Genomic DNA, 23,114 nt, shown 5'->3' on the forward strand with positions numbered 1-23,114 from the left:
CCACAGCCATTTCATGAGATAGATGCTCATTAGGACGCCCGTTATCTAGAGGAAGAGAGAGTTGTTCAAAACGTCGTAGACTATTTAAATAGCAGAACTGAGATTTAAACCGAGGTCTCTCTAACCATAAACTGAGGGCTTCGAAACCATGCTTTGAACCAATACTTACCATTGTTCCCCAGGGCTCAGAAACAGTCAGAGGAAGCCATGAATACACTGGAAAATCAAAGGAATGCAGATACCTGTGTACTGGAGAGAAGGCTGAAGTCCAGTTGGTCTTGATGGTTGGATTGTTGGCCCAGCCAAAGAACAATCCCAGACAGCAGATCAGCATAGCCCCCATTCCATGGTTGAATAACAGTTTCCAGGTGCTCCTGAGGATAAATAAAATCAGGGGGAAAAATATCCTTACAAAAATGTCATGGGATTATCTAAAGTGTCGTGTTTTCTTCCTAAGAAAGAATCAGAAGGACATGTCACTTAAGAAATGCAATCTAATCTCAGAAGGACTCGCTTGCCATTAGGAAATATTAGTCTCTAGGAGCTTTACACTATGGCTTACGAGCAAAATATTTGACATAATACTTGGACTGATTTGCTTTAGTTGAAATAAATGGAACAGAAACAATTCACAATAGGAATCTATTCAGTATTTAGAGTCTTCCTCCCAGGTCAGTTTTCTATTTGCCCAAGGGGCAAAAACAGGCTTCAATCATTATTGAATCAGTGTTACATATTCTCATAAGAGAATAACATATTTTTAATACCTTCAACTTTCATTCACCAAGGAAAAGACTATATTTATATTCATTTATTAGACAAACATATCAAAGGTCCACAAATCCTAATATATCCCCCAATTTATAGGAATTCTTTACATTCTAGTTTTGCTACTACCAGTTGGCTGACAAGGTATGAACTATATAGTACAAACAATGGCCTGAAATACATAGCTTTGAAGATTCAGCTGCAATGAAACAGTTAATAATCTGACTACCTATACTCTTATCAATTAAAGAAGCAAATTCAACAAAAGAGAAAATTCAGTAACTATATAAAAAAGGGCTCTTTCACTAGAATCCGTCAGGTTGGGCTGCTGTAAGAAAATATATAGACTGGCTGCCTTAAACCAGATGTTTTTTTCTCACAGTCGTGGAACCTGGGAAACCCAAGATGACAGGGTTGGTTGATTCTATTCCTGGTGCGAACTTCGTCCTGGCTTACAGATGGCTGTCTCCTTGCTGTGTCCTCCCATGGCAGAGAGAGAGAAAGCTCTGGGGTCTCTTTCTCTTCTTATAAGGACACTAACGCTAATAAGGGGCCCCACCCTCATGACCTCATCTAAACCGAATTACATCCCAAAGGTTCCACCTCCAAATACGACCACTTTGGGGGTGAGGGCTTCAGCCTCCGAATTTTGTGAGGACACAACGATCACCCCATAACACCTACCAACTATTACTCCAGAGGTCTCACCCCTCAAAAACACTAGCGAGATCAGTTTCTGACTTCAAGTCTCTGAACCCTGGTTACTGAACTTTTAAGGTTCTCACACTAGATTTTCTTAGTTCTTTGTCCCTTATCTCATTTAAAAGTTTGTTCCTTAAAAGTTAACTAAAACTGTCCAGTTTTGCCTAACACAAAAGCTGTCGTTTATTCCATCCATCACCTCTAGCATGCAAAACTGAAAATCATTCTAATAAATAAAAACCCATTAGTAGCGTATACTACTGGTGGACCCTCATGAGTGAGATTAGTGCCCCTTATAAAAGAGACCCCATCGTCAGGTGGGACAATCCTTACCTGTTTCTCCTTTTGGAGGGCAGATTAGAACATGACGATTGGAGTTTCTATGATTCGTGATTAACGTCTCTGCATAATCAAGTCTTGCAACACCCTGATTGCTCCTGATTCTTAAAATAAACAAACAAACAAATAAATATAAAAAATTAAAATTAAACAAATAATATAAATTAAAAAAAGAGAAAAAAAAGAAAAAAGAAAAGAGACCCCAGAGCGCTCCCTTGTCCTTTCCGCCATGGGAGGACACAGCAGGAAGATGGCCCTCAGGGAACTAGGAAGAGAACTCTCACCAGACACCAAATCTGCTGGTGTCTTGATTTGAGACTTCCCGGCCTCCAAAACAGTGAGAAATAAATGTTTGTTGTTTATCAGCCACCCAGTCTATGGTATTTTGTTATAGCAAAATACCTAAATGGACTAGGCCAGGAAATTGGTACTAGAAGTAGCGGGGCTGCTGTGACAAATACCTAAGAGTGTGGAAGCGGCTTTGGACCTGGGAAATGGGTAATGGCTGGGAGAGTCTTGAGATGCCTGCTAGAAAAAGCCTACGGTGCCATGAACAGACCAGTAAGACTGATTCTGAGGACCCAGAAAGCACAGTGGAGCGCTATAGATGATGCCTCAGTCTTCTCAGAGGAAACCTAAGTAACCATGAACAGAATTCTGGTAGACGTGTGGATGGTGATGGCTGCTATGATGGGGTCTCAGAGGGAAATGGAGGATCTATTATTGGACGTTGGAGGAAAGGCCACCTGACTTGTGGAGATGGGGCTGCCCCTGCCACTCCAGACTGGCAGAGCCAGCAGTTTGCAGTTTCAGTCCAGGAGAGCTGCAGGGTGGGCTGTGCCCAGCAAGGCCAAGGCGGCCTAATCCCTGCCCCAGTGGGCCTGGGGTGGGCCGAGCCTCGAATCAAAGATTATTCTTGATCCTTAACGCTCTGGGCTTGTTTGGGGCCTGTCATTCCTTTCTTCTTTCCTGTTTCTCCCTTTGGGGATGGGAGTATCTATTCTATGCCTGTCCCACCACTGGATTTGGAAAGCACATAACTTGTGTGATTTTACATGTTCATGGCTGGAGAGGAATTTGCCTTGGAATGAACTGTACGTCTAGCCTCACCAATCTCTACTTCAGATGACATTCCGATGAGACTTTAAACTTAGACTTCTGCATTGTTGACATGTGAGAAGGACATGAATTTTGGGGGGCACGGATGAAATGTTATAGATTGAACGTTTGTGTCCCCCCAGACTCCTATGTTGAAACCCTAACCCCCAAAGTGACGGCACTAGGAGGTGGGAGAGGAAAGCCTTCATGAGTGTTATGAGTGTCCTTATAAAAGAGATCCAGAGAAATCCCTCTCGCCCCTTCCACCTCGTGAGGTTCCAGTAAGAAGGCCTTGTATGAGGATGTGGCCTGTCAGTGAACACGGCTTCAGTGGGTATCCTGACCTTGGACTTCCCAGCCTCCCGAACATGAGGAATAAACGTCTGTTGTTTATAAGCCAGCCAGGCTATGGTACTTGGTTCAAGGAGCCTGAACTGACTCAGACAATTCTGTTCAACACGCTGGGCTTTTACCTATTCTCATGCTTCTAAGAGAAAAACTTACCGCATTTGTACACAGGAGGACCAAACACAGGGAAAGCCTCGAGGAGATTCAACCCTGATCTCTTAATTAAATTTGAAGTTTTTCATCTTTCTCATGCATTAGCAGTCTTTGCCTCTGAAGGACACATCTGTTTCTCATGCAAAGCTTCAACTCCCATGTACAAAAAGACATTTGTGTATACAACTGAGATAAGGGCCACCAAACCTCCATGTCCACATGTACCCAGGTGTCAATGTTTTAATGGAGAGTTACTGAAGAGCACACTTAAAATGTCACATGTCATGAAACTTTCTTCCATCGAAAGACAAAAATTTGGCTGGCTTTATTTGTAAAACTGAAATGACTCTCAGACAGGCTTAGCTCACCTTCCCATGGCAACCAAAACAAATCTGGAATTGGAAGGATATGAAATGACAGATATCCTTTTAAAAAACGTCATGTAATGCTAAAGGACGTGTCAGATACCAGGACATTCTCCACGTGAGCTTTGCCTGAGTTGCCTCCCAATTCAGTTTGGTATCAAACCCTCCGGAACGTGGGCTCGCACCCGAATGAGTTTTGAATACAGATGTTAGCAATGCCTCTTTGTGACCAAGTGGGGAAAGCTGTCAGAATACCCCACCACTGGGTATTTCCAGCCCTTCTCATTCAAGGTTTGCTACAAATCAGGAAGGAGACCGAGGGGGAGGAACCTTCCTCAGAGGTTCTCCCAGCCCGTCACTCACACTACAATCATATCATCCCTGTCACATCTCATTGGGAAAAACTCTGCACCGAGATGGTGAGTCGCAGTGGCCTCTAAAGCAAAATCGTTGTGCAGCGAGTACACTCTGCCGGAGCCCTTTGCATGTCAGCGTGGCTGCTCATATATCATTAACACAATCAAATCCATCCCCACACCTTAGGTCGCTGCTTGGGTTTCCTTGCTAATGCATTCCCGTAGTGCCTGCCTTTCATGTTCTGACTCTGCTCCGAATAAAAACGACTGGGTGTCCCCGCTCTGTATATTCTGAAACTAAAAAGAATCAATTAAACCAGCCATATTTCCATCAGGGGGGCTACTGCGGTTCCCCAAACAGCTTAAGCTGTCTTCTCATAGTTTATGATGTCAGCAGGATCTCCCGACTGAAATACGGCCTTGCAATCTCACCCCGCCCCCTCTCTGGCCCTCTGTCTGCAGTATATATTATTCTTGTAGTTTTCAGAGACAGCTGTGTGAATTAATGAACTGATGTGAGAATGAGAGTTGGCCTAGAGCCCCATTTAAAAGTCATGTCGATGACCTCATAAAAACAGCAAAGAATGCTTACAGCTTGCTTGTAAAATAAATCCATTTCTTAATAACTTGGAATGCCCACATAATTCAGCACATATTTTAACCCAAAATGATCATTGCATAAGAATGAAAATTTCCCATGAAAAAGACATTTAGCCAACCCAGGCAACTATAAACTTTAATTGATATTTCACAGTATGTTCTCGTTTGCTCTCTGGGGAGTGTAGAATATCATTCTTGCACCTGCACTTTAGCTCCAGAGGTATAGGATTTCAACCATTAAACATTTTTCATTAAAGCGCTCCACATAGAATTAGTCTAATCTGATTTTAACAAAAGTAGTCTATATTTAGTTTTTCACACTGTATTAGCCCAAACCGTTAGAAAGAGAAAGTTGTGCTTTTGTTCACTGGCAGAAGCAAAAGGGGGCGGGGGGAGAGTCTGTGTCCACTCCCTTCAAAATGGCCCTTCGTGACTCTGCTGTCCTTTGAAACAGACAGCATGTCTAAACTAAGTCCCTCTTGGGCAAAGTGTGGACCCTAAGGAAACCGAGATGCACGGTAAGCCCACTGGCCTCAGCATCTTCTCCGTTCCCTGCGATCAGCCATCAAACCCCACAGAGCAACAGCCCTGAGGAAGCAGGGAGGGACGCAGAAAGTTTTGCTAGACCTGAACTGAGAAAAGGTGCAAAAATGTGCATCTTGCGGTTGGAGTTTTATAGCTGTTATCTGGCTGGCAATCTTGGGGGAACAGCTGCAGGATTTTAGGATGTGTGATTTGAACAACAAAGAAAAGGACCTTTGAAATGTTTCAACTTAGAACTGGCGAGGAGCATGCAGCACAGGGGCTGGCTCCCTTGGAATCTGCAGCACAGGAGCCTTTTCAGAGATCTATCCTATTGCAGAGAACTCCCTTTCTCTGAAAGGCCAGACTCTATTCTCTCTCACTGAGAACATGAATTTCTCAACATGGAGAACGCCTGAAGCAAACAAAAGTAGCTCATGTAGAACAATCGCTATAAGTTGTTTTCAAGTGAGTGTGCCCACAGATACTTTCCAGACTTGGTCTCTAGGGTTTAGCATTTACTTAAGACAGTTTGATATTGCTTCTTTTACTGACATTTCCACTTGACAGGCAATCATATTTAATGGGATAGATGACTGTTTCTAGTTAACGCTGCTAAACAGACACTGCTATGCTTGACTTTAGCCAAAAGAACAACAACAAAACCAAAACAAAACAAAAACCCAGTGTGCCCACGGAAGATGGGCCACAGGTACTTACTCATATTACAAAAGGAAACTTGAAGTGATGAAACAATTTTCATTAGGTTAATTAAAACATGAAATCTCCTAGCACCGTTTTGATTAAGTGTACAGTGGCTGATTTTACACAAAATAAAACCCCCACTACATTCTCCTGGGGTTTGGTGAGTGTGGGAGTCCGAGGTTAAAGCATACAAACAAGCCGATATTCAATGACTTAGGACCTACAAACATGGCTACTTCATATAGTATAATCTAGCAATCCCAAGGCCTCTGTGATTGTCACCTGAAGTGGGGACCAAGCAGGAAGTGAGCCAGTGCAGGGAAGTGAGACAGTACATACCGAAAGCTGCAAAGGAGGGGTCCCATCAAAGGGGTCCTAGGTTCACAAAGGCAGGGGACAAAAAGCACTGACGTGTGAGACTTCTCAGCCACACAGTAAGGAACCAATCCTACCTTATTTTGAAGAAATAGTCTGCCTGCTGTTGACAACAGAATACCCAGATATCATGGTTGGAACTGTTGTAACTGGTTCTGGAAAATCAATTCCTGTCTGACCTTTCTCTGGCAAGTGAGGCAGGTATAGATAGCAGTGGCCCTGGGTTCCTGGTAGGCTGTGTGGCTGTGAGGGCCCCCAGCTTGCCTCAGAGGGGCACGAGGTCAGGAAGGAACTATGACAACTCTGTCTTGGATGGAGGAGAGGTGGTCAAAGCCAGAGACGCCCCGTCTGTCCAATGGACAATAAAGCTTTGAGGTGTCGTGAGACTTGAATGGCAATGAACAGGTAAAGCATCTGTGCAGGGTGGACCCTCTAGCGGTGCTTTATAAACGACATTATCACAAGTGGTCTCAGCAGTATGAATGAAAGTCCCAGGTGGTAGGTTAGGCCACGTGGCTGGTTGGGCAAACGAGAGGCAGTGTGGGTGAGCTACACTCATGAGCTACATATTTCAAAGAGGCCAGTGTGAGGTGTGGAAGGAAGTGCGTCTTGTTTTCTTGGAATTAACTACTATGGCCCACTGATGAGGACGCAAGGGGCTCAGTACCTCCCTTTCTAGGTTTAAAGATTTCCAAGGCGCCATTTTAGGAGAATTGGGACAAGCACGCTGTTGTCTCTCTCTCTCTCACACACACACACTCACACTCACACTCACACACACACACATTAGTGTAAGGAAAGGACTCAGAAGAGGGAGGGAGGCCTTGTAAGGAACACAGAGTGTGGGAGCATTGACTGCCGCTTCCCAAATTGACTCAGCCACCTGGCCCCTCTTCCTACAAGACTGAACAGTGCTCGACTGGTGATGGTCTCTTATCTGAAAGCAACTGGTCCACAACATCAGCAAAGTCTTTACTGGGGTGTGCAGAAAGGGGTGGGGAGGAGATGGCGGGGCAGGGAAGTGCCAGGACGGCCATCTTGCCACGAAAGAGTCATCCCGTTTTTCTCGTCTTCCTCCCATCCCAAATCTTCTATCTAGAAACTTGAGGGAGCTGGTTGAGGAAGCCATCTCAACTGGCTGGGAGTTTGAACATTAAGTGGGTTTAATTTTCCAATACCTGCTCTTAACTGCGCTCTGTCAAATTCTCCATGCCAGCTGGCTTTCGGTTTTCTCTAACGACAGTCTTTAAGTCCATCTTTTTAAGTCACTATGATTTATTAAAACAGTTTCATTTTAGTTCTTAAATTGTATTCCGGTTGTTTTGTTTTCATAAACTTGAATTTCATATTTATCTCAAGCTTTTCTCATCCCCAAACCACCACAGGCTGGAGGGGCCTGGAGTGGATGTAGGATGGACCCCTTCTTCCCTTTGAGACTGAACGCGGAGAAGGAAAAAGGAGCCAGATAGGGTCAGCCTGCTCAAAGGCCCATGATGAGGCTACATCTTTTTTCTGTCCTATGTCACAGCTTCTCTGTGTGGTCCTGAGTGGCTCACAGTTCCTTCTGTGGATCAAGTGTCCAAATACCAACTAGCTCAGGGTGTGGGTACACTACTGGTGTCTCAGCGTTGCTGATGACCCAGGACCAGTCCTAACCCCCCTGCTCTCTGAGAGAAGTGATCCCTCAAAACCTGCTCTGGATAAACTGGCTTAGTTCTGAGGCCTTTGCCTCTGCTAAAACTCCACTCACTTTGGCGTGAGGCAAGTGGAATGGTGACTGGATTTGTTGCACTCAGCTTGGCTGGTTAACGTAGCCATGTTTGGGCTGTAAAAGCACTGGAGTCCCCACAAAGTAGACCATGACACATAAGATTAATACCTCTGGGAGAAAAATAGTGAAACAGCCTTATACTAAATTGAGACATTCCAAAGGAGTGGTCTTTGAAAAGAACCTTCTAGAACTGCTGCCTCTTTGTGCAGTTTCGCTGTTGGAATAAAACCATAGTGAGAGGAAAGAGAGAGAAAGAAGGGTGGGGATAGAAACTGGAACATGGAGCAGTGAAAAATAATACAGTGACTTTTTGACAAAGACTATATTACTGATAAATTTCCACACTAACGACTAAAAGGAGACGCAAAGGGAAAAATCACAGGAACAGCACCTAAATGAGTTGAGCTGCCCCAGTCACTACACATCTGGACTACAGATTTCAAAGTGTTTAGGATCTCATTGTCTAAGGAGACGATGCAAGAGTGGGGAGGAAGCCCTGAGAATAAGCACTGTCATGCTTGTTTGCTGTGAGGAGACGTTTGTCCCTTCCTTGGGTCTCTTTTCTACTCCACAGTTACACTGGCCTCTACCTGCTGGGATCACACATACGGCTTTTTCCTTCTAATAATAATGAATTGAATAGCGACTGCTTCAGCAACGCTGTGTATCAGTTGACCACAAAAGTCTCAGCTGAAGACAAAGATGAGCTGGGAGCCAGGGGGCGGCTGGGCTCAGCTCTGCTTGTGTCTGCTCTACGCTTGTGTCACCCACATGCCATGGAATAGCTTAGGCCACTCTTCTCATGGACATGGCAGAGGGACAGGAGGCAAGCCCAGTCACAAAACCACTGGACAGGCCTTTGCTCACGACATGCTCACATTTCATTGACCAAAGCAAGTCGCAACGGTGAACCCACATGGAATGAGTGGCCAAAATATTGTTTTTTACTGGGAGAGCTACAAACCACATGGGGAAATGCAAAGAACACAGAGATGGGTGAACAACTGTAGACATGAATACAATCTGGCAAACATAGTGGCTAAACTTTTAGAAAAGACAAGTGAGGATAAAAGGGAAATTAAAAATTATTCCCTAATCCTACCATCCACAGATAACTATGATTAATAATGACTTTATCATTGCAGTATTTTTTTTCCTAGGGATATAAAAAATTCTTTCATTTTTTGTTTTTCAAACTTGACATCAAACTAAAAATATGGTTATGAGGGTTTAAGAAATTTTACCAAAGTATATTGGAGATGTTTTTCTGTGTCATTAAATATTCTTAATTAGTTTTTGAAGTCTATATGATAGGCCAGCATAGAGATATGCTATATTTTATTTACTCATTCCACTGCGGTTGGACACTTACTTTGGAGACACTATTTTCTGAGTAGGGATGCCCCTGATGATAAAAATGACACTTCTCTGAGTCACAGAAGCATATAGAAACATGCTGACTGGGCAGGTTGTGGAGCAGGTAGGGAAGGAAAATCCAGGCCTGAACAAAAATTGTAAAACGTTTGTCTGGATGAACTCTTAGGAAATGTGTTTCTTCTTCCTTAAGCGGCATCAGCCATCTCTTAGCTTTGAGTAAGCTGTATTTTGGATATAAAGCAACAACAAAAAACAGTGGTATGGCATAAGAAATCGTACATAATAACACATAGTGCCGGCATATATCAACCTAATTTGTAGTGTTTTGCTTTACACGTACTGTCCTCTTAAGGAATAGAAAAGTATTAATAGCCAGTAATTTTAATGCCAGGGTGATATTTCCAAATGGTTTTCCAATGACCATGCCACCCAATCAGAGGAAATGTTATGCTATGAATGGTTCATTATTTTAAATGGTTGAGGAGTTTTCCTTTATCCAAAATAGCTACAGACCTGTTAACCCATAAGATGCCTCTATTGATTAGCAGATTGTTGTCTTTTGAAATTAAAATACATCCTGGGAAGTAAACACTTTAGGTAAATTATCAGTCATTTACAACTTAATAAGATTACCAGGTCATTTTGAAACTGTCCAATTGAAAAGGAGGAAAGCACATCAAAACATAAAACCTTAAGAATTTACCTAAAGGAGATGAGGGTAGGGCTGGAAATGAATTACTGACAAATGATTCTTCACTCCCATTTGATGGGGACACGGAGGCTGAGAGAAGAGCGAGCACTTGGGAGCCAGGCCATGCCTGGCGCTTTAATGGGCTCTGCTTTTGTATTTTTATGTGTTTGGACACACAGTTACGCCCTGTGGTCACTAGATGGTGCATTTGTGCACAGGAACTCCTGGCTTTGCAACCTTTGTTCCTTCCCACCCCAACAGGCATTTACTGGAAATTAAAGATATACCTCCACCTTCTTAACTAATTAGCCTTTCATTAACAAAAGTCATAACTTTATTTCTTATGAACAAAGTGATATAATACTTTGTATCAAATATGTTAAAATAATCAGAACAATTTTCAAATATGCAACCTACCCAGACCTTCTCTGATAATAACACAGTGTGGAAACTCTTTCCAAATGAAAGGGTCATTTGCCATCAACTTCTGCTTCTCTAAAACAACAGGTCTGCTTAAAAAGAAAAGAAAAAAGAAAGAAAGAAAGGAAGGAAGGAAGAGAGAGAGAGAGAGAGAAAGAAAAAGTGCAATCTGTCTGGGAGCACAACTTAGTAAGGGTCTTGGCTGAAATGAATGAATGTTACAAACATTTAGCTCTTCAGATGTAAATAAAGACTTGTGGGTTAAAAAACTCACAACATAACTTCTGAACCGAAAACTTGACTGATTCACTCTTCCTTTTTGCACTCAAGTTTTGGAGCCCAATTATTTTAAGAAATTTGGGGCTGGTCTTAAACATCCCGTAAGTGAGTATTTTGCTGCTCTCATACCTTCCACCTCCCCCTTCACTCCTTTTCAGGAACGCCAACACACTTTAATGCTTTAACTGGAAACTGAAACTGCAATTAGGCCATGGGGTAGAATGCAGGCACAGTCATTTCTTAGCAGTGCTGTTATAATCACCGTGCACATAGCTTTCTTCACTGGAAGTTCTCAAGAATATATAAATTAGACTATCTTATGACAAAAATGACACCCCAAGCACCTTGAAGCTCTGTAAAATTTTTCATCATTTGCTAATAAATTAATAAGAACCTTTTCGGTAGAAAGATAACTGAAATAGTAACCCAAATTAGCAAAAATCTACAGGACGTGAAAAGACCCAGGGCTAGCTCCGTGGGTCCCCTAAAAAAATCTCTGCTTCTGTTCCTTTGCTATGTGCTAAAACAAGCAAGCAAAGAAACAAACAACCTGAGACTTTTTGTTATCTCTGTAGAATTTATTGACAAATCGTTAAATTTCCAATCTGATTCAATCATGTATTGTCATGACATCTGTCCATCCATGATGATTCTTTACTCAGAGACCGAAGAAACAGAAAGAACTATGACACACTAACCAGCAGAAATTCTCCCTTTGAGCATAAAAGGGTTTGGTGAGTGAATGTCAAAAGCAATAATCATTAATACTATACAGCTAGTCAGATTTAGCACAGATAAGCTGCTAGATGAATGAATGCTCGATTATTTAAAAACAAAATTAAGTGTGAGTACAGCTGATGGGTCAGAGAGTGGATGGAGAGGGTGGGCAAGCTATGAACACCACTCTCATCTGTGGACATCAGATCGCCGTGAGCAAAGCTTCCTCCTTCACGTTGTTCCTACACAACCACGCTTTACACCCCCTCCTCCCTCAACACAGAATGGAGGAAAGTCTGTGGCCACTTCCCTATTTGTGATCTAGCCAATAAAGTGTAAAAGCAAAGGGACCCAACCTTCCATTTTTGCTTGGAAAGAAAACATATGAAATGGAGAGTAGTTGGGTGTCATTCTGAAAACCAAAGGATATAGGTATCGCTTCTGTTTCCTGAATAAAGCCCAGCTCTCTGAGCTTTGCATAGTCTGACTTCAACCCATGTCTCCGCCATTTTCTCCGATTGCAGTTCTCCATGGCCTCTCTGGCCCAGGCCTGCTCTGTGCCTGGGTGGCCCTGGGCTTCTGTTCCTCTTTTCGGTCCTCAGGGATGCCCATCTGCCACCAGCTCTCATGTTCACACTTACCTGTCCTTCCAAGCCCAATTCAAATTCTACTTCCTCATAAAAGACACCCTGCTTCCCCAGTGGGATCATCTCTGTCAAATATACATCTCTATAGCAGAGTGTATATCCACAAACAAAAAATTGGTGCTGTACGACTACAAAACATGTGCTGCTCCGCCTTCGGCACTGGGTATGTGTGTATCTCATTGGATTTCTGGGAGCTTTGCTCCCTTCTTCGACTGGAAGATCCTGGTCAGCAAAGAAAGTAACCATTTCCTGTTTAACTTCACATTTATTCAATAAGTCTATGCTCAGCCCCTATTGGCTGAATGAATAGAAATAGATGCTCATTGCTGCCCTTAGCATATCCGTCAGTGGGCAGTACATCATCCATGATTGCTTCAGCCAGAGAAAGAGGAAAATGTTGTTGGTTCCTTACCCCCTCACTGTGGTTCTAAGATCCCTCCAGGTTTTCAATGGACAGTGAGGACTCATCAATGGATTGGAAGCTAAACTAGAGGAGCAGAAGTCATCTAACATTTCTTCCCATCCTGGAATTCTATAATCCTGGGAAAATCAAGTTTTTATAAGAGGTTCTGATACTAGGGGCTCCATTAGTATCCTTGAATGAATGAAGTCAATAGGTAATATTTGCAAGTCCATTTGCATTATAAGAGGAAGGTATCACTAAAAAAAGACTAAACTACCCATCAATCCAGTTATGAATAATTAGGTGAAATATCAAATTAATTTATCAGGGGAGGGATGAGAAAGGAGGGGCAGTACATCAGTTAAGAGTTTGCAACACTGTATCTCTATGAAATAGTTCCCGAGTTTAGGACAAGGTAGCACATAGTATGGTTGATTTAATTTCCTACATGGTGTATCAGTGTAGAATAGACCTAACTTCCACGATCAAGGGCAAATGTTCCACTTAAAAGCATATCCGTATCTACATTACTTGGTAATTTGTTTTTCTTTCTAAAATCCATCATACTTACAGAAACCCAAATTGATCTCATTGACAGAAGAATAATATTTTTACCACTTTTGATCATTTTTCATAATGACAAAAAGATAGTTACACCATTCCCTATGTGCAAGAATGTACATTTTAAACGATGCCCATTTTAAAGAATGTACTTTTTTTTCTATGTAAGTGGTAATATTCAGTAAAGGCGGAGTTACAGTTGAGATTTTGATTTAAAAAATTGCAGCTGTTGATGATCTGAACTTCCTCAAAATCATTCCATACCGCCCTTCTTGCAATCCTGAGTTTCTACTGACTCCCCTCCACGTCCACAGCTCTGGAAGCCTCCCACCTTCCCACCAGATTCCATTCTTCTCCTCACCCTAACCAGCCCCACCAGTTATCGTCTCTCTCAGTTGTATCTTCAACCTCCCCTCTTTATTGTAATTCTCTTGTTTCAGATAAACAACATCAAGTTTCTTTCCCTACTCTTAAAAGTAACAACCATTTTCCTTAAACCCATGCCCTCTCTAGTTACTAGCCCAACGATTTCTTCCCTTTTATGGTCAAACTTCTGGAAATAGATGGAACCCGCTGTCACCTCTTCTTCCTCTTCCACCCACTCTCTTAATCAACTGCCATATGTCTTCCATTTGCATCGCGATGTTGAAATCATCCAGGTCAAGGCCACAGATGACCTGCCAAATCACAAATTGATTCAATTCCTTTTGGTTGTAATCTTGACCTTGTGGACAATTCTTCTTGAACTTTCATATCCCTTGGTTTTACAGTCATCAGACTCTCTGCGGGTACTCACACTTCTCTGTCCACTGCTCGTGTTCCCTCTCTCTCTCACACACATACACCAATTTGTTTACTTATAAAGAGATGATGATTTTTTTCAAGTATAAACGATATAAAGTATAATTTAACCAACACCACCTACAACCTATTAACATTGTGTGATATTTGCTATCAGACTCTTTTTTTCCCTAATTATACCCTTAGGAAAATTACATACGTAATATAATCCTATATTCTCCTTTAAAAACAAAAGGAAACACTTCAGATAAAGCTAGAGATTCTTTAGCTCACCACCCTTATTCAATCCTATTTTCTTCCCTGCCCTTTACCTCAGGCTGTCATTATCACGACATTGCTGTATAACCTTCCAGCTCATTTAAAAATTTTTACTTATACACATACATATTCAAATGTTATTTGGTTCTGTGTGTGTTTTATAAATTTACATAAATGATACCATACAAAATTTTTCACTTTTCTTTTTTTGTCTTGGTTCAACATTATTTTAAAGTCAGTCTATGAGACCATAAAATGATCACGTTTATACCACTTAATTGTGTTAAGACATTTATTCATGTGACTCTGCAGCATTTGATAGATTCAATCCTTTAGCATTGAGTATTCAGATTGTTTCTGACTTTTTGCTATTGCAGAGAAGGCTGTAACAAATCTCTTTGCCTGAGTCTGACTCACATGTAAGAAATTTAGTCAGGTGTACTGGAAGTGGCATCATTTCTCAAGTCTCGCTTCAATTAGATGCCTGCCCCACTCCACTTCCAAAGCTATCTTTCTATAATAAAATCTAACAGTATTACTTTCCTCCTTAAAACCTGCAGCTGGCTCTTCCTTCACTACAAAATGAATTGCACAGTCCTTAGGAACTTATATAAGGTCCCTCTGTCTCTGGTTTCTGCCCCCCTCTCTAGGCTCATCTGCCATCCCCTTCCCCTGTACTCTAGTCCTTTGGAACTAGTTTCTGAGTGTGTCACCTTCGTCTCCTGTTCTCTGCATTGACATGTACTGTGCCCTATGTTTAGAAACCACCACTACCCGCTTTGGTCACAGTCTATGCCGGCTCACTACCTCTCATGCCTCAGAATTCAACTCAGATGCCATCTCCTTGGGGAGGCCACTGTTCCTCTCTTGCTAAGATGACTTAGACATTCACAACAGTACCTGCATCTTCTAATAATTAACTGCCAAGATTACTCGTCAACATCGCCTTCCTCTGTCCACACGTTTGGGTAGAGAACTGCAAAGTCTTCTGCCCACAACAGGTAGCAGATCAGGCATGAACGCCCTGGGATAGACCCTTTGGTCTGTGAAGACACTGGGCCTGGAAGCAGACCGCATGCAACTGCTATTTGGGCCAAATGAAAGAGGGGTCAATGCACTGCACTATTGCAAAGGAACAGACTTTGACCTTCTTCTCTGTGAAATGACTGCATTGGTTCTACCCTTTCGCTCGACTTCCTCACACACGCAAGAATGAATTTTAGAGACACAACTCCAAAACGCCTTTTCTCCTCTCGGCTATCGTCACTACTGACACGTGTGCCCCGTTTCACACAATCTCCAGGAACAAAGGACACAAAAGACCCACCGGGGCCACCGTGATTTCACAGATGATGGACGTCACTGTGTCTACTTATGAAAATGTTTCCTCCTGGCAAATGTGACCGGTGAGAACAATCCTCACAGTGATTCCTTCCCAGATAAGCGCATTTCACACATAATCAAGGAAAATTATCATTTGAGATATGGGAACAGGAGTAATCTTGATCCTCTGGGAAGGTAATCAAGCATACTCTTCCCTAAGGATTTATTTCCTACAGCGAGGGGGTCTGATTATGGGGGGGCGGTGGCGGGAGAGAAGAAAAGTTTGCTTAAGGGTCACACTGAGGGAAATGTATGTGCAGAATAAGTACATAAGTTTCTCTCTTTTTTTCCATACTATTCCTGTCGATAAGAAATTTAGCGAGTGCCTAGTACGTGGTGGGCACTGTGTGAGGCAGAGTGGACAAAGAAATAAGGGGCTGGGAGGAGCGAGCAAGGTGAGCGAGGAGCTCACCATCCCGGCAGGAGATGGGTAATTGGACCAAAGCGATCACCGCTGAAATACCGCACATGGGGCCCGAGCTGTGAAACTTGAAAGCAAAAGGAAAGGTTCCTAACTGAGACTTAGGGGACTGGGGCACAAGACAAGAACCGGCGGAGAATGTGCCATTTAATGTACATGATGGCTTGCAGGGGACAGTAAGCTGCTCAATCAATCGCAGCTCAGTCCCAGCTGTGTGTGTGCATGGCTCAGTGAGAGACACAGTAACCTAGAGGGGGGTTGGAAATAGTGACTGCCATTGTCACCAGTCCCCAGAGCACGTATCTTCTGGGCCAGGAAGCGTATGTACAGCTGCACAAAATACTGTGCTGGTAACAGCTGCCACCCACACACATTCTAGGGTGAGAGTGCAAGGCTGGATCTTCAGCTGGGAACAGAAGTTCCTCTGGGGTCGCTGGCTGGCGAACTCAGGCCTTAGCTTCGTGCCCAGCAGCTCACCAGCAGCTTTCACATGTCACCTGGGGTATAACCTTCCCAAGGTACAACCATACTCAGGTACTGACGGAGCCTGGGACTCTCGAGGGTATGTGTTGGTAGGGTGCAGACATGAGCGGCTCCTGGATGAGCAGACTTTCCCATTGCGTCTTCTGCTCACCTTTCCAGCCTCTTCTACTCCCACTCCCGCTCTTCACTGCGTATCCTGCCCGGATTCTCGCTGCATCCTGGAAACTCCCTGGCCGTCCTGACAACAAGCTCGCACATTTTGTTCCTTGTGCCTATAAAGACCTTTCTTTCCTTTTGTACCTGAAGAACATGTATGCATTCTTTAACGTCCCACTGACTCACCTCATCAGAGAGGAATCTCTTCTCTCTGTGTATTAGCAACTCCGAATATGTCACTTTGCCACACTGCTCAATATTGCCAGCTTTCTGTGTTGATTTCCCTTCCGCAATGAAAGCTCCCTCAGCAGCAAAACCCAGAATCGCCTCCTAGTCTTGTCTCGCAGTTAGCACCTCCATCTGCCTGAGGCAGATATTAAACCTTACCGTCCACCCGCCTGGACTTCTAAGCACTACCATGTCTCGTTAAGTGTACCTCCTACATGCCTTCTAAAGCTATCTCTGACTTGCCTCATTACTGACCTCGATTATTATTTCTTTCCTACAATGCTGCTTTTGCTTTGTAACTGAGCTGTTTACCTCTGGTCTCCAATCCCTCTTGCTTCTGAAGAGCCACATTCCTGAGTGTGCTGCTTCAGACTCTCCTGCCTGCTGACTTTGGTTCAAATCTCAGCTCCTTGTTTCTGGGGCTTAGGGAAAGAGGAAATGCTGGTACTCACCTCTTAGGTTACTGTGAAAATGAGACGTGGTAACATATGCAAGTGCCTAGAAAAGATCCTGGCCCAGAATGAGGACTCACTCCCTAAGCATCAATCGTTATTACTATTCTTCCAGCATCTATGCCACCTTTAGAATTATTTCCAAGTCTGCTTTATTGCCAGTCTGATAACATCCTTCCCCTGGAAAATTGCTTCTGAGGCTCTCTGTGGTCTTTGGAATTTTGTGGGGTTTGTAGACCCTCCATGATCTGTTCCCGACTCCCATTCTCTCTTCTCCTTTCACAAACATCCTGTGCTGCAGACAAGGGGACTCTGCCCTCCCCTAGACGTGCAGGACTGCCTTCCGCCTCCTTTCCCGGTGAGTTATATCACTAGCACGTACTTTCCTTACACCCACCTGGCCATTTCCAACTCATTCTTCAAAATCAGTTCAATGGCCAAATTCACTATCTGAGGAGTCCAAGAAAACAAATAAATAAAAACAAGCGAAATAGTTTCAAACGTGCTAATAAATATTTTATATGTGTATTACAATTATATCTAACATTATTTATAGGTTATATGATAGTTATTGGGGGCTTTTCTTTTTCCCATTGTTGCCAATACCCTGTCCCCATACAGATATGTGTTCTATTTATACAGAGGGTGCCAAAAAAATGTATACACATTTTAAGAAAGGAAAACTGTATTAAAATTGTAATATTCAATATATACCGATAACAAAAGATGAATACAAGTCCCGTTTGACTTCTGCAATGACAAGAGGTGCTCAAAGCGGTTACCATCAGCGTCCAGACACTTCTGATTACGGCGAATTACTGCTTGAGCAACACTGACCAAAGTGTCCACTTGTAGACATTTTGTTGGCACTCTCGGTATATAAAAAGTGCATGGCTAATACGTACCAAAGCTTGTTTACGTCTATGAGACTAGTCAGTAGTGACATTTGAAATGGTGGGCAGAAAAAAAAAGTCTTCACTTTGGAACCTTGGGGCCTAAAATTCTACCCTAAAAAATATGCATCTGCTTAGGTTGCTCCCTTTTACATGTCCTGCCAGGAGGACTGCCTACCGTGTACAGAGGATTCATGCACCAGCCCAGGCTCCTTCAGGCAGAATGAAAACTCTGGAGCCCGGTGGGAGGAGGGAGGAGGAGGGAGAGACTCCAGTGGAGGGGAGTGGGATGCAGAAAGGAAAATGCAACAAAGTCATCAAGATCTACATTTGCATGGCAAATAGACACATGAAAAAATGCTCAACATCACTAATCATCAGGGAAATGCAAATCAAAACCACAATGAGACATCACCTCACCCCAGTCAAAATGGCTATCATCAACAAGACAAATAGTAACAAGTGTTGGAGAGGCTGTGGAGAAAAAGGAACCCTCATACACTGTTGGTGGGAATGCAGACTGGTGCAGCCGTTATGGAAGGCAGTGTGGAGGTTCCTCAAAAAATTACGAATAGAATTACCATATGACCCAGCAATCCTTCTCCTGGGTATCTACCCAAAAAATCTGAAAACATTTAGAGATAAAGACACGTGTGCTCCAATGTTCATTGCAGCTTTGTTTACGGTGGTTAAGACATGGAAACAATCAAAATGTCCTTTGATAGATGAATGGATAAAGAAGTTGTGGTATATATACACAATGGAATACTATTCGGCGGTAAGAAAAGATGATATAGGAACATTTGTGACAACATGGATGGATCTTGAGAGTGTAATGCTGAGCGAAACAAGTCAGACAGAAAAAGCAGAGAACCAAGTGATTTCACTGATATGTGATTTATAAACCAAAAGCAACAAAAGAACAAGACAAACAAATGAGAAACAGAAACTCATAGACACAGACAATGGTTTGGTGGTTGCCAGAGGGTTAGGGGGGTGGGGGGTGGGGGGTGGGAGATTAAGGTAAGGGGGATCAAATATATGGTGATGGAAGGAGAACTGACTCTGGGTGATGAACACACAATGGGATTTATAGATGACGTAATACAGAATTGTACACCTGAAATCTATGTAATTTTACTAACAATTGTCACCCCAATAAATTTAATAAAATAAAATTTTAAAAAAAAAGATCTACATTTGTAGAGATGCCGTAATTAAATGTTTTGTTCAATATCATTTGTGAGGAGGAATACAAATTCTTTCTCAGGCCCTCTCTCACATCTGAAGACCAACTAAATCTGCATCCTGTGATACCTGTAAGCATAGCGCCGGGCCGAGGAGACCCAAGCCAGGATGCACCCTGGCTGCCCTGGCGGTCAGCACTGGGGAGCACTTGCTGGCTTATGCCTCAGAGTCTGCCCAATACTGCCTGCCCTTCGGAGTCAGCATTTTCCCCTGCTTTCCAGCTTTTGTGTCAGTCTCGTTTCCCTTTCATGCTTGCTCCCCACTGTCACCGAAGACCTGCTCTGCACCCCTCGACATAACCCCCAACTTGCTTCCTAAGGGTGCCTTCTCCCTAAGGACTGAATTTGCTCCCCATATTCTCAGATAATACCCCAGCTATTGGGTTTTCCAGGCAACCAAGGGGATGCCTCTGTCCTAACACAATATTGCAGCTTCCCAGACAACCCCCAGCCCACCTTGTGGCGGCCCAGACAGGACAAACATCAGTCATGCCCTCTTGAAAGTTCTAAATCGGCTTAGTGACCTCCTGGGGGCCAACACTACTTTCTCACCCATCATCCCAATCTACTTTTGCTAAGTGCCCCTCTGGACCCACTATTGAGGGTTATGGCTACTAAATAGAAAGGCAGATGCTAGCCAAAGAGCCTAGATTACATTAAGATCATCCACATTAAGATTTAAAGGGAAAGGCACTGGCTGTATTTGGGAGTTTGTTTCTTTAAAAGCCCAACATGTTAATTTGGTGTATTATTCAAGAACTGTTTTTGTTCACACAAATCTGTGACTTGATCAGAATAGCAATGTATACACTGATAAATCACAACCATTTATACATTGTGTTGCAAGTGACTTCTTAGTAACGATATGGTTCTGGAGTTCAGAAATTGCTTTCCAGAATTAATTTGAGGAGCTTCAAGTTTGTTTCTACGATAAGGCCATGTTCACTTTTACCATGAGGTGCCTGCCTGGATGGAAGAGAAAGGAGAAGTTCTAACTACTGCATCAGGACTTACGGGTGGGTGTGGCTGGTCTGGACGTGACAGTCAGTGGTCACGTGTGGCACAGGGGAACAAGCTGAGGACAGTTTGGAACATGCTGGCATAGGACCTCCACCGGCTTCTGGTGCTTTGGTGAATGCCACTGGCGCGACAGCTAAGACTGGAAAATCGCTTTCATACCGGCAACTTGGAGAGCTTTAATTACCACGCTGCTGTGGGACATACCACGAATCGACTATCAGGAGAAATTACTATTTGAAAATTTTACCACCATGTATGTGTAGGAAGAACCAAAATGGAGTCCCAGTATTCCCATCACGGTCCTCCCAGCAAAAGCTTTATTAAATGCTGTCCTTTCTTTACTGTCAGATTCCATCTGAGGTCTCTAGAGGGCATCTTTCCCATTTGGTCATGGAGTAGTTCTTTCCAACTCCCACCTCGGTCATTGACTTTAACCATTAGCTACAGTTTATTTTGTACCGGGTCAAATCAAGCCTGAATAATGGGATTTAATCTTCACAAAGGTGTATGACCTAAATACTTATATTCCTGCCACTATGAGAATAACAAAACGGAAGCTTAGATCAAATAACTTACCGATGGTTGCTTTGCTGGCGAGTGATGGCGAAATTAACCATTGAAGCAGTTCTGTCTGACTACCCATAACCTGAACCTATAACCATTGGGCTTACCTGGCTTTCCAATGGCCCCACGACTTCCAGTGATGTCGGCAAGTGATATCCTAGGAGTGAGGGACCAACCTTATGCCAGTTCCAACTCAACCTGGTAACTCTGTGTGCATTGCAGACATTTTCCTGGCAGGAAGAACATCAGCCAGTGTGACAACTCACGCTTGCTTAAGAAAGCTCTGAAATGTCCGAGGCAGCCCTGGGCTCTACTTGCATCAAAGGCCCAAGGGGGCCAAACATTCCTTAGATGGAAATTACAGTGTTGCCTACCTTGCAACCCCTAAGAAAACTGGAGTGCACCAGAAACCTGACGCTCAATTAAATGTCTAGAAGATAAACTCAGGGATTTGGTTTTGTTCATTGCTGTGTCCCAGGCACCAAGAAGAGTGCCTTCCAGTGGATAGATACTCAGTTGATATTTTCAAAAAGTGAGTCCTCAGCTTCCCCTGAGGGAAGGGGAACTTGATTCGAGTCCCGTATGTTAAAACTGCCGAGAGAGCCTTTCGGCCACTTCACATATACCCCCCGGGGAAGAGTGGCCGATTGGCACCAGGGGGCATCTGAGTGGTTGGTGTCCAGAGTGACAGTCAGGAGAGGGGACAGGAGTAGGGCAGGGGCAGCGTAGGGAGGGGCCAAGATGGAGAGTCAGAGCCAGGCGGGGAGGAGACCTGGGTTTTCAGAAAGCCCTAACACCCAGGACAGTGTCACGTTCTGAGTCGCTGGAGGAGGAAAAGTTCGCGGATTCCTTCTGGAATTCGCCTCATTCCCTGGGTATACCAGAAGGAGAGAGGTTATGGGAAAACTCAGTAATAAAACGTAAAACGTCAGGTGCTGCTCTGAGCGCTTCACACCAGCTGACTCATTTAATCCCCACACCAACAAGGTGAGCCCGGGACTGGCAGAGCCTGGATTCGAACCTGGGCACCCTGGTTCCAGAGTGGCTCCTCTCTATGATGATATCTCAGGACTCTAGTGGCAGCCAGCCTAGGAGGACAGTAATGTAGACCAGTGCTATCTCAGTAACGAGTAGTGGTTGAGAAAACAAAGGTATTCCATACGCAATGAGAACAATGTTTTCCTAAGGTTCTCACACAGTCTCAGGCCATGCCTGCCCTTGTAGGGTCTCTTCCCTTTTTGGAATAAGAGTCACAGCATCAATTCCATGGGGTGCGTCCCTGCGTAGGTCGGGGTGTGCCTTCATGGGACCCTGAGCACCCACAGTGAAACAGGGGCCATTCGAGGTGAAGGGGACACCGAGGTGAATAAGGCAGCCCGGCCCGCAGACACTGCTCGGGGCCGCAGAAACCAGCACATTCAGAAAGAGGAAACATTCCTAAGAGGCTCCTATAACAGCAAATGAAAAACCGTTAAATCAGAAACCAAGAGTTTTTACCAAAACCTGCCTGAAGGGTTTTCTTCAACCTCAAATGTACACAAGACCACACACACACACTCTCTCTCTCACTATCTCATACACACACGCCCACTCACACACATATACCCTCTCTCTCTCTCTCTCACACACTCACACACACTACTCCCATCTACATGCACAAAAGTCACTTTGCCACATATTCATTTCAGCCTGAGAAAAAGACCATCGCTGGGTAGATTTGGAAGTCAGATTACCTAGTGACAAATACAATTTATCTTTTTATAGAAAACACAAAGTTGAACTTGCAAGCCCAGTAACATACACTTCAAATCCAAACTTCTTAGAACCACGAATTTTCCTACGAGGCACGACGGTTCAGAATCCCCTGCCAGCTGGCTGGGGCGTGTGTGTGAAAACCGTCATATTTCGGGAGTTGTCCCTGCACCAGACATTTTTCTCAGCACTGCGGGCGGCTCACGCCATGCTTCCCGGGCACCTGCACGATCCGTCAGTTTGCACAAGTAGCTTCCCA

At 43.7% G+C, this 23,114-nt stretch overlaps 1 long non-coding RNA gene and 1 other non-coding gene across 2 annotated transcripts in view; one reads left to right on the forward strand and one right to left on the reverse strand.

Moving 5' to 3' along the window:
• LOC109444523 (uncharacterized) overlaps nucleotides 1-23,114 on the reverse strand; it is a 127,426-nt gene that overhangs the window by 27,856 nt on the left and 76,456 nt on the right. The window contains exon 6 of the long non-coding RNA XR_012491657.1: nucleotides 243-374. This is a non-coding gene — a long non-coding RNA (uncharacterized LOC109444523). The remainder of the gene's footprint in view (nucleotides 1-242; nucleotides 375-23,114) is intronic.
• On the forward strand, nucleotides 1,781-1,912 carry LOC141568717 (U8 small nucleolar RNA). The gene has a single exon (XR_012491937.1). It is a non-coding gene; the product is annotated as a U8 small nucleolar RNA (small nucleolar RNA).

Source organism: Rhinolophus sinicus, linkage group LG14, assembly GCF_036562045.2.
Source record: "Rhinolophus sinicus isolate RSC01 linkage group LG14, ASM3656204v1, whole genome shotgun sequence".
Lineage (NCBI taxonomy): Eukaryota > Metazoa > Chordata > Mammalia > Chiroptera > Rhinolophidae > Rhinolophus > Rhinolophus sinicus.